The following is a 13,250-nucleotide window of genomic DNA, read 5'->3' on the forward strand; positions in this document are numbered from 1 at the left end:
GTATTGCCCCAATTGGACTGACCCTTACCCCAGGTTATCGTAGAGCGTCCTTGAAAGTTTGATATGTTCTAAGATGAACCCCTTTATGACTAGATACATCTTGAGTGTATCTATGAGGGAACTCTTTGTTGAACTAATCATTGCTCGATGACAACCTTTATTGTATTCATGACAAGGCATGGACATGCGGCTGGCACGGTAAAAGACGTCCCCTTTTATTAGCAAGACCAAGATCTTTTATTCTCCTTTCTCCATAGTTTTTTTTTGATTTTTTTGGCGAGTTTCGGGAAACCGGCTAGCACGGTTGGTATGGATGCGGGCGAAGATAGAAATGCAAATGTATGAATGCATGAAAATGCAAATGCACGCGTATGCAAAGGACTCCTTTATTTTTTGTCTATTATGACTCCTTGTATGCAATGCAATGCGGACGTGCGGTAGATATAATCCTAAGGATAGCCAGTGCGGATTTAGGGATAACATTAGACTCTAATGAAATACTCGCAAGCTTGAGATTATAATACACCAATGGGAATCCCTCAGACTAAGGGGTACGCGGAAAGTAGCAGCTGATGACCGTTCAGGACAGTCACCAAGTCTCATGACCTTTGAGAGGTCGTTCGACGTGTACTTATGAAGTTGTCCCTCGTGGGAAGGTTCTCTATGTGGAACACAACCTATATAAGGACGATATAAGACGAAGTGAAATCCCTACAGGCTAGGGATGAAAGATGTATAAACGAAAATCCAAACCCTACAAGTTAGGGGTATACGGGAATAAGCACGGGATGACCGTTCGAGACAGTCACTAGATCTCATGGCCATCGAGAGGCCAATCGACGTATGCTAACAATGGTGTCCTTCGTACGAAGGACACGATTTTAAGAATAGGATCCCTATAGGCTAGGGAATACGTAGGGGTACCTGCAAAATTGAAACGCATAGATACTCGAAGCATATAAATTGCAAACATATAATAAGTACATAAGCCCAAAAGTCCTAGGTTCATAGGTTCGACGTAGCGGCTCTTGGGAGCCAACCTTTAAATAGGGGGTTCTAGAAGGTCTCATGGGGTCGTTCGTAGCCTCCGAGACTTTTTGTCTCTTCGGATTTTAGAACAACTCATTTTATCCATGAGGTTCGAATTTTTGGGGTAGGTTCTCGGAGAGATCAGCCAAGTATCCAGTCCTGCCCTCAACAAAGTCAAGCCTCGTTTTGGACATTTCCGAATACTCAACCCACTCCGAGTGGAGTTATCAATGAGACTCGTAGGCGATTCATACTCCCCTATTGATCTCAAAGTTAACTCCCACACTTAGGGTTTAACACAACATAAAAAAAAACACCAGCAAATATAATAGAAATAAATATTCACTAAAATAAATATTTAATTAAATCGCAGTAATGAAATTGAAAAGGAAAATAAATAAATAAATAAAATTTAAATATTTGAAACTAACCTTGAATCCTGCCGCTTGCAATTTAAAAAAATACAATACGCAGCAAATATTTAAATAAACAGATTTTTTTTATAAACAGGTATTTATTCAATTGATGTAAAAGATGAAATTATAAATAAATAAAGTAAAAACTTTAAATATTTAAATATAAATAAACCCTAATTTTTGGCAAATTAGCCAAACCCTAAAAAAGTTTGCCAAAAACCTAAACCTTGCCAAAGCCTATAGGAGCATAGTATTCACCATTTAAGTTGTCCCCAGCAGAGTCGCCAGCTGTAGCAACCTGCCTAAAAATTAAAGGTTTAGAGTCGCCACCTATTCTGAAGGGCGAATAGGAAACCCTACGCAGTATAGAGATCAGGGTAAGATACTATATTCAGGTCGAGGGAAGGTGTTAGGCACTCTCAACCGTTTCCTATGGCTTTGAATCTAAGGTTAACAGTTTTATGGCTAAGAGTATTAAGGTAAGGTTTATGCTTTCGAGGGTTAAATAATTAAGGGAAATGAAACGGGAAAAAATGAGATTTAGAGGGAAGGGGACTCGCCTTGTTGCCAAGTGCCTACGTACCTCCTTACGGAGGATCAGAGTCTACGTAGTTCGGGCACAGGATTGTACGCCTTAGAATTGAATTTGATTTGAATGGTTTGAAGGCTTTTTGAATAACCTATCGTAGTTTTGAATTTGATTTGAAAGGGCATTTTGAGTTGCCTAGGATAAAAATCCTGTAGTATCGTGGTTTAGTGTATTTTAGATGTTTCGGGTGTACAATCCTGATTTGGCACAATTAACCGCAATGATCAATAGGTTTGATCACCATAGTTAAAAGATTTGGGTTTTGCATCATTACCAATTCAAATCGATTGATTCGATTATCACTAATAATGAATTAATATGTTTTATTATTGATTTATTAATTTATCGTTACCCCTCATAATCGATAGATTCGATTACAAATAATAACAAATTGATAAGGTATGCTAATCATCATAACCAATAAGATGGTTAAAACCATTTAGCAAAATAGTTGTATTTTAATTTATAGGATTTGATTAATTAAATTAATCGATTATTAACCATCACGACCAATAGATTTAGTCGGAACGAATAATAAATTAAATCCTAATATCCTTGGCCACGTGGCCAATGGGATTGGACGAACCCTAATGCCTTGATCTTTAGGTTTTTTGTGATTTTTATAATTAAGATTAATTAAATCAATTAGATCGAGTAATCGACATAACCAATTAATCGGGATAATCCTAAATAATTCTAAACCCCAGTTACCCCTAATCCTAATTTATAAATTAATTTAATTAAATATAAGCAATTATTGTTTATCCTAACAAATAAAAATAAGATAGAAAAAGAAAAGAAAAAAACACATGGGAACCTGGACCGGATCTTGTGTGTGTGCCCTATGGGATTCCATGATGCGGCTCCAATCTGTAAGCGTTGGATCTGGTGATGGCGGTCAATCGGACGGTCGTTGGATGAGGTGCGCAACGGCCATACAGGTGAGCGAAGCACTGGATCTTTGATAAACAATTTACTAAAATTTTTGTAGCCAAGGGGAATCGATCCCAGGCTTTTCTAATTGCCAGCAACGATCCTTACCATTCATGTTGTGGTGTTTATTTGCTATGCTTTGCAGGCCTAAAGTAACTTAACATAACCAAAGTCAGAAAAATAAAAAACAACAACAGAACTGCGCCCCCCAATCTACGTCCTCTTCGCGAGGATTTGTTTTTACAGTGACTCAAGGTTTCGCTGCGTGATGGCGTGGGGCGATTGGCTGCGATGAGTTGGTATTGTTGTGAAGCGGTGGCTGCGTGTGGATTGCGACCGGAGGTGTGCGTCCGGTTTGGTGTTTGCCGCTGCGGTGATAGATGCGGTTCTGATCGGAGGAGATGGTCGCGGCTGAATCGGAGGGAGTATCGCGGCTGAGCGTGGTTGCTGTTGTCGTGGTCCGTCGAGGCTACTAGGGGGCATCCATGGGAAGCGTTGATGACTGTTAGTCTTCACCTGTAAACAAGAAAAACCAGCAAGAAGCAAGGGAAGAGTAAATTGTTGCTTTTTTTTATTTTTTTACCGTCCCAGGTCAGAAAAGACAATAGGATTATTAGTCCTCCCCTCCTCTTTGTTAGAAAAATATTTTCTTTTATATTGGTTATTAGGTTTTTTCCTAATGGGCCTATAGTCCAATTAATCACTTTAGCCCAAATGAATTCCTAACCCACTAATCAATTAATTGTATATTATATTTATAATAACAATAATAGTTGGAAATAATTATAATAATCTTAATAATAATATTATTAAAACCACTACTAATTAATAATTAATAATAATAGCTAGTTATAATAATAAAATGATTAAGCCAATTATTAATAATAAACCATGTGAATAATTTGTGAGAATGGACTAAAAACCTCAAAAATGAAGTAGATGGGCCAGATGACTGGGCCCAAACACCTTCTAACTTTAATCACCTTTTAACTCAGGATATTTTATAAGAGGGCGGATTTGACAATAGGAACGTCAAACCCCATGGCTCTAACCCTTGATGATTTAACAGACATAGATTTGATCGGGCAAATTTTGGGGTATGACAATGGGTCAAATTTGAATAACAAAATGACGAAGGAGCGTTGTGAAGAATTCAGGATTGAGCATCACAACTCATCTCCTTACAGACCAAAGATGAATGGAGCTGTAGAAGCAGCTAACAAAAACATCAAGAAAATCGTTCAGAATATGGTCATCACTTACAAAGATTGGCATGAAATGCTCCCGTATGCTCTTCATGGTTACCGTACGTCAGTACGTACTTCGACTGGAGCAACTCCTTTCTCCCTTGTATATGGCATGGAGGCAGTCCTACCTATAGAGGTTGAGATTCCATCGATGAGAGTCTTGATGGAAGCAAAATTAACAGAAGCCGAGTGGTGTCAAAGCAGATTCGATGAATTGAACTTAATCGAAGAAAAGCGCATGACAGCTTTATGCCACGGTCAGCTATATCAACAAAGAATGAAGAAAGCTTTCGACAAAAAGGTTCGACCTCGCACAATCAAAGAAGGCGACCTTGTACTCAAAAAGATTCAATCTTTTCTCACAGATTCAAGAGGGAAATGGACTCCCAATTATGACGGCCCCTACGTGGTCAAGAGAGCTTTCTCAGGAGGAGCCTTAATACTCACGACTATAGATGGAGAAGAATTCACCCGTCCTGTGAACGTCGACGCAGTCAAGAAATACTTCGCCTAAATAATTAAAAGAACAGCTCGCTAAGTTGAAAACTCGCAAAGAGCGACTTAGGAAAAAAAGAGCGTCTCGGTGAATCGAAAACCCGAAAGGGCGATTCAGGAAAAAGTTAGAGACATAAAGAATAAATAATCAATCCCGGTAGACTTAAAACCCGAAAAGGGTAGTTTACGTAAAAGTTAGGGATATATGGCAAGTAACTGTGTTCAGGACAAACTTGATCATTCAAAAATCCATAGCGGAGTATTCATCAGCAGTAGGTCATCTTCTACGAAGCACGAATACAGCGCAACTCGGAGTGGAAGGGAAAGATAACGGTCGTCACGTTTCATCGTAGCCCTTTTCCCGAAAAATTACCAATTTCCAACTTTGTAAATACTCCATGGAATCAAGCATTTGGCTAATTACCATTCCATATATAATAATTTGAGCCTTGTGCTTTCTTTGAAAATCGAGTCTTATTCAGTTTCTTGAAATGCATTTTAAGTTTAAACAGTCATTTTCTTGAAACAAATGTTTTCATAAAATAAAAATGAATTTACTTGCAAAAATAGAGGTGAAATTTTCTTTCTAAGGTTTACAAACAATAGGAAGAATGCAAGCAGCTACTCCGAGAACGGTTGAGACTCCGGGAACCAAGATTTCCCCATGAGGTCGCTTTGCGAACATCTCCCGATGACGGATCTTCACTTCAATTTATATTACTCACTTCGGACAGCGGACAACTGATAACCAGGTATTCCCAACAGAGTTCGAACTACAAGAAGAAGACATCTTCTGATCAACAAGATTCGAGTCATAGGATTTTACATCTGCGACAATTCTACTCACATTCACTTTGCATTTCATAATCATCGTAATATTCATGCATTTTGTCTCACACCATATTTGCGTAATGAGCATAGTCTATCCAGGTTTTGATAGTGTTAAAACCCAAATTACTTGGGCATATACTCAAGATTCCCCTGCAAAGTTGTGAAAGGGTTTTTCTTCTTCATAAAGAAGGTTCATACACCCAAATTCCCCAAGCAAGTCAACAAATGGTAGTCTCCCTCAAAGAGATAGTTTGTTCACTTTTGGAATTCCCCAACTGAGAATCTCCTGCAGAGCGACGCTCGACATTCTTCTTCAAATAAGATAGTTTGTTTCGCATTTTGGAATTCCCCACAGGGTCGATGAGCGGTTCTCTTCTCCAAGAAGTGTGGATTCCCCGATATAATTGATAAGTGGTAGTTTTTCCTCCTGGAAAATAGTATGGTATTTCCCCAGCAGGGTCAAGAGATGCCACTCTTCGTCAAAGGAAACAATTTGGTATTTCCCCAGCAGGGTCAAGAGATGCCACTCTTCGTCAAAGAAAATAATTGGGAATCTCCCCAGCAGATCGACAAATGATCCCCAGCGAAGTCAGTGAATGGTAGTCTCTTTCGGCAAAAGACAGTTCACTCACTTTTTCAGACAAAAATAACGAATAGCAGCCTTCTTCATGAAGACAGTTCGTTTCGCTTAAAGATTCCTCAACAAAGTCAGCAAATGGCAGTCTCTTTCATCAGAAGACAGTTTGCTCACTTTCTTTCACGACAGGATCAACAAATGGCAGTCTCTCCCAGTAGAAGACGGTTTGTTCCCCTAGCAATTGGCAAATGGCAGTCTTTCCCCGAGGAAAGACAGTTTGTCTGTTAAACATTCAAGAGATCGACAAATGGCAGTTTCTTTAAACAGTTTGTCTGTTTCTGGGATGTTTCATCCCCTTCAGAGTTGACAAATGGCAGTTTTCCTCCTAGGAAAATAGTTTGTTAATTCCCCTCAGAGTCGACAAATGTCAGTTTTCCTCTTAAGAAAAACAGTTTGTTGATTCCCCGGCATGAGTCAACAAATGGCAGTTTTTCCTCTTAGGAAAACAGTTTGTTGATTCCCTGGCATAAGTCGGTGAATGTTGGTTTTCACCCCGAAAACAGTTCGTCCGCTTTCAAGCAAAGTCATTAGCCCCTCAAAAGATCATGAGGCCATATGACATTCTTTCAAAGACGTCAAGTCAAAAGGGAAGATGGTGAAGTTTCTCTACTACCATCAAATGGCGTCTCATCTCCAAGTGCTGATGAGAAGTTTGGTGAGGAAACAAACATTTGAAGTTTCTCTACTACCATCAAATGGCGTCTCATCTCCAAGTGCTGATGAGAAGTTTGATGAGGAAACAAACCTTTGGAAATTTTCTCTTTATCTGAGATATTGTCCAAACACGGCTGAGACCAGTTTCGAGATATGGACATCCGAAACAAGGGGGAGGTTGTTTACCTTTTTCTAAGTGTCAACACTTAGTTAAAGAAGATGGATTGAGCATTCTACACTGCCATCCATTCACTAGAGTCCACATCAAGTATTTCTACAGGAGTTTGTCTCCTCATCCCCCGCCAAGTGCGACAACGGGATCAAGTCATGCAAGGATTTTATCAATTACAACATCTCAGGAGCGCCCAAAATTCGGGCATTCTTTGATATTTAAGTCTCTTTCACGCAGGAGAGATCGAGATATCAATCTCTCTCCCTCCAGATAAAAGAAACTTAAATAGGGGCATCTGTCATACCCTAATTTTTGACCCCCCTGAGATGACATATCTTCAGGATTTTCATCAGGTCAAAGCAAGTACCCAGAGCAGTCACTTCTTCATTTGGCATTTAATCAAGGATGTTCAAAGACAAGAAAACTCAAGCAAAGGATCAATCAGTAGAAGGATTAGTATCTAACATAATCATAGGACTCAAGAGCTTCATTTTTTCACCTATGATTGATTAGACACCCAGTCTTCTGAGTACAGATTTACTCAGGTCACCAGACTAGGGTTTTTGAGCCTATCAAGGACTGAAATCAGGAATCACCTTTGGGAAACCCTAAAAAGCTCCTGGACATCTATTAAAGACTTCAATCATCTTCAAATTATCCATACAATAAGATCCACTGGACATCACACCTCAATTCAAGATCCACAATCACCAATTTCATCTGGTCGAAAATTAGGGTTTTTAACCTAATTCATTTGGATAGTTGACTTTTAATCAGGGCATGGATCCAAAACTCAAGACATGATTCAAGAACCTCTGCTACCTCAATATAACCCATTTACATCACTCATTTGAGGAGAAGATCTTAATTCCACACAAAAGTCCAAAATCTCACCTTATCTGGAAAAAGTCAACTGTATGGGATCACCTTTGACTTTTAAGATTTTTGGTCAAACCATGACTTTCAAGGATCAATATCATCAATATATGGATATTAAAGTCATTTGACCAAAGAAATTCAAGAAGAATCTTCAAGGAGCAAAAAGTCGGGAATTAGGGTTTTTGAGGGCATTGTGGGAACTCAAAATTTCACCTACACAACTCAAAAAACTTCCAACATGAAAGTTGTAGATCTTGCAAAATAAAACAACATCTTACAATGGAACTTTTTTCAAAAGATCAATCATTTAAGAGATTTGGAAATTTTGAAGTTTTAGGTCATAAACACTTAGAAATTTTTCTAAGTGTTTTAACCTAGTTTTCTTCCAACTTTGGCCTCATTTTTCACAAATTTGCCAAAGGATTCTGAAGGAACCATAAACTAATGATTTGAAGTAGATGTTTAGGGCTTTCCAAATTGTGTTCAACCTTCTCCAAATTCATTTTGAGCTAAGAGTTATGCTTGTTCAAAGTTGGCCTCATGAAGTGAAATTATAGGTCATGTACAATTTGAAACTTTGCAATTTTGTGCATTTTGCTTCACTAAGTGATGCTACACGACCTCTAATGCATCTGAAAACATGCCATGCATTTAAATTCATCATTGCATAAGGATTAGAGAAGATTCCCAAAAACAAAGGCATGTGATTATGTAATGATTGCATTTTTGAATTTATGGCAAATGATGAATCATCAAGGAATCTTGTTCTAAGCCAATTAGAACTCTCCTCTGAATCAGAAATGTTCCCTTAGATCATACAAGATCAATGGTTGGGGAAGCTAGCCCGAAAATGCATCATTGCATTTAGGATCTTTTCAAATTTTCTTCTTGGCTAAGAAACCAAACTCACTACACTAAGCAAGCTTGCTATGTTCAAATGCTCTGAGCCAATTGCCTATAAATAGAGGGCTCTTTCTCATTCAGAAAACACACCAAAGCAACATAATTCTTGCTTTCTCTCTTCTCTCTTCATACTTAAGGTTTTCAAAGGTTCTTTGGCAAGAAGACTTGGATTCTTCAAACCAGAGCTCTTCCTTTGGAATTAAGTATCCAAACACCTTAGGGGAGTCATTTAGAGGTGATCCAAACCTCTGAAACACTTCTGGGCGTGAAGAATCATCATCTTCACCTCTCACTTGGAGCTGTTGTAGTTGGGGTCGAGCATGAAGTTCTGGGCACTTTCAGTCCAAGCCAGGCATCTCAACACCTTCCAAAGGAGTCATTGAAGCTATCTGGATCGTTACAACAACTCTGTAACACCTTTTGATCAGAGCCAAATCTTCATTTTTCAGGTAAGTTTCAAAAGCTTCAAACTCTATGATTCACGAATGATAAATTTAAAATGAAGTTACCAGTTGGTTTCTGCACCTTCATAGATCATTAGCCCTCAATCAATTGCATCAAATCATGCATAGATAGTAATTCATGTTTAATTTCAGTTTTAGGGTTCTTAGTGTTCATGCTTGAGAATTTTATGTTATACTGAAAATAAATAAAATTAAAGGACACCATCATGATCCTCGTTCAAAAACGAGCAAAATCCATGTTTACATCTTTAAGTTTGGTTGAGAAACGAAGGAGATAGCAAATTCAAAAAAATTGAAGCTTGAGGTTGAAGATGAAGATGGTGGCGCCATTTTTTGAATTTCCCAGATTTGAGTTTATTTTATTTTGAATGATGGGTGTGTTATCTACGAATTCATCATAGTGTCCCAATGGTTACAGCGCGCGTCCAAAAGCCTTGCCTTGCCTTAGGTCTAGGGTTCGATCCCCCCTCAGACCTTTTGTTCATTTTATTTTTCCAATTCATTTAATGCCTTGCTTTCACATATAATCATATGGGCTCTTTCCTTAAGCAGGCCACGCGCGTGGCCCAGTTGGTATTTGTTTTGTTTGGTAACCTATAGGGCGTGAGTTCAACCCTTGGTGAGACCAAACCATATTTTTTACTACTATTTTTCTTCCATTTTTTTATCAACTTTACACAATTATTTAACCTATCAAATTAATTCATTTTCACTTCATTTTTCACACACTTGTTATTTAATATACCTATTTTATGAATAATCAAAAAAATCATAAAAATATTATTTATTTCATGTATTTTAATTAGGTTTAAAATAGTATGTTTTAAATGTTTTCTTAAATACTTTAAAATATATATTTTCATTTTGTTTTAACCTAATTACTTTGTGAATAATTTTATGATAAAACCCTAATTATTTAGGTCTTAATTAGGTATGGATTTCATCTTTGCCTTAATTATGTTGACTTTTGTCAATTTGCAAAACTGTTTTCAATCTCCGATCAAACAGATGATTAAGGTTTTCAAACAACAAAACCTTATATCATTACAAATCATTTTCAACTGTTTCTCATAACAGTGAATCATTTTCAAGTGGGCCTCTAATAGAGTGTAAGTCCCAACACCTTTTTCTTTTCATAGTTTGTTTTCAAAAACTGTATTTACAAAATCTTCTTTCTGTTTTCAAAACATTCTTCTGGTATTTGAAGGGCATTATTCCCGGTGAAACTCTTCAGATACCTATGTGACCTTTGTCCATCTTCACTTCTTCTATTTTCAAAAAAACCATTAACTGTTTATCATATATATTCAACTGTTATCCATCAATTACTGGTAAGGCTTTGTACATACTTCTTCAAAGGCCTCCACTCCATCCAGGTTAGGCTTTACAAGCTTTCAATTTACAGTCTTTGTTTAAATTACTGTCAAATATAAACTGTGCATATATTTGTTTAGAACTACGTTTGAGTGTAAACCCTAGGACAGTTAAACTATATATATATTATAGGAATATGACCTAGGATTGAGAATGTCTTCCCGGTGAAGGCTCTTTCCTAATTAGAGATCTGTAGTTCAAACCCCCAAGATGAATTATTCCCGGTGAAACATCTTGGCAAAAACCTTAGAATCCAAAAAATAGGACACATCCACCCAAAGAGGAATTATTCCCGGTGAAACCTCTTACCCATTTGCTTAAAGCCAAAATAAGTTCAAAACTAGATAGCTTTCTCTTGTGCTATAACAAGGACCCTCGATGACCCTCGATTAGCCTCCTCTTGGGCTTTGTACAAGGACCCACAGGCTTCTTAAAAGCATTTCCAGCTTCCTCTTGAGCTTGTATACAAGGACCCATCAGGTTTCTTATAAACATAGGAACAGGTCTTTAGTCACCTTTTAACATACCCTGGTGAGTTTCTTCCAATTTAAACCAGACTTTAAACAAGCTAAGTTTGTCTCAATTTTAAATTGAGTACACCTTTTGGAATGAGAGACATGGACAGTCTCTGTCACTCTTATCTTCATCAATCTTCCTTAGCAGAGTCTAGGATCCATGTTTGCTTATCCTCAGCAAGAGTCATCCTTCATCTTGGGCTTTAAACAAGAAGTCTCACTAGATAATCTTTCTGCCATTCATCTTAACAAAAACCCCTGGAAAGGGTTAGCCTCCACACATTCTTTCATCTTAACAAAAACCCCTGGAAAGGGTTAGCCTCCACACATTCTTTCATCTTAACAAAAACCCCTGGAAAGGGTTAGCCTCCACACATTCTTTCATCTTAATAAAAAACCCCTGGAAAGGGTTAGTCTCCAAAATCACTTCTTCAAAAAACCAAAGATTCATTTCTCTTAGGAGATAATTTCCCCAAAAGAGTCAAAACCCCTGGAAAGGGTCAGCCTCCAAAAACATGACAAAAATCAGTCTTTTAACAGACAATTTCTCCAGCTGAGTCAAAATCCCTGGAAAGGGTTAGCTTCCAAAAAAAAATCAGTCTTTTAATAAATAAATCCTTCAGTAGAGTCAAAACCAACAAAAAACAGTTAGCCTCAACCTTGGGCTTCACACAAGGCACCAAAACAATAAAACTCCCCTGTTAATAGTCAGCCTCAACCTTGGGCATTGTACAAGGCAGATAATAGAGTCTCCCCAGTGAGTCCTTCATTGTTCAGTAGCCACAACCTTGGGCTTTGTACAAGGCAGATAAACCATACTTCATGTGTCAAAGATTCCTAACATCTAGGATCTTTTCCCTATTAGAGTCATTCATACTCAGTCAGCCACAACCTTGGGCTTTGTACAAGGCAGAAAATAATATTTCCCCTAGTTAGAGTCAGCCTCAATTCTGGGCTTTGTACAGAACAACAAATCAAACCCATCAAAATAGATTTTCCCTAAGCAGAGTCAGCCTCAATTCTGGGCTTTGTACAGAACATAAAAATCCCTTGTAAATTAATCCCCAGTGGAGTTTTCTCCCAGAGTCATAATAATAATCAATCAATCAAAAAGCCTCAAGCTTGGGCCTCATACAAGCCAGCTAAAAAATCAAATCTTTTATACAGTAGATAGACATAGCTTATCTCTATAGAGAGATCTTTCCTCTATCTCACCACATTCAAACAAACAAACATTACACATTTCAATTTCAATCAAAGTCTCCCATTTAGGACTCTGAAAGACATGCTCTGGCACATCCCCAGACTTGTACACTTTCCCTAATTTGGACGAGCATCTTTCTTTCATTTAAGAGATACTAGCATACTTGCAAACACACAAGTAAGGTCACTCTCTTAATGAAATGAATTCAATCATTCTGTCACTCTTTTAAAATGTTTGTGGTGGAATAGTAGAAATACCTCTCTATAAAGATGACTTCATGTCTCTTTACTGTAAACAGAGATTTAATTCAAGCTTCAACCTTGAGCTTCAAGCAAGGCACCCAAAAATAATTAATAATCAATTAGTTCCCCGAACTACATTAAGCTCTGACTTCCATTAGGGATATGTAGGCATGAGGTTCACAAGGAATCTCAGCGAGCTAATAAAATACCAAAAATAGTCAGTCAGTCTGTCTGTCTTTCTTTTATTCAATTCAATTCCTTCTCCTAACACAAAGGAGAAACTTTCCCAATAATCATTAGCAGCACAAACACATTTAGACACAGAGAAGGTTCCTGTAGAGTACTACAGATATGTAGGGTGTTTAAACACTTCCCTATGTATAACCGACCTCCCGGACTCCAGAATTTCTAGTCTAGGTGAAATCCGCACACTTAGCAAACTCTTAGGGTTTAGTTGAGATCTTTTTTTCCCTTTCCTACTCGTAGGACAAAAAAGAAAGTTCGTGTGATATCGTAGGAAGAACTGAAACAAAATTCATCCCACCACGGGCGCATTCTCCTTCCAAATTTCGCGTGAAGGGTCTAGCGTGCCGTCCTCCCAAGTGAAACGGGGAGGTAAAAAAAACGACACCACAGAGTGGTATCAAAGAACTCATCATTGCATAT

The sequence above is a fragment of the Vicia villosa genome, linkage group LG2 (assembly GCF_029867415.1).
Source record: "Vicia villosa cultivar HV-30 ecotype Madison, WI linkage group LG2, Vvil1.0, whole genome shotgun sequence".
Classification (NCBI taxonomy): Eukaryota; Viridiplantae; Streptophyta; class Magnoliopsida; order Fabales; family Fabaceae; genus Vicia; species Vicia villosa.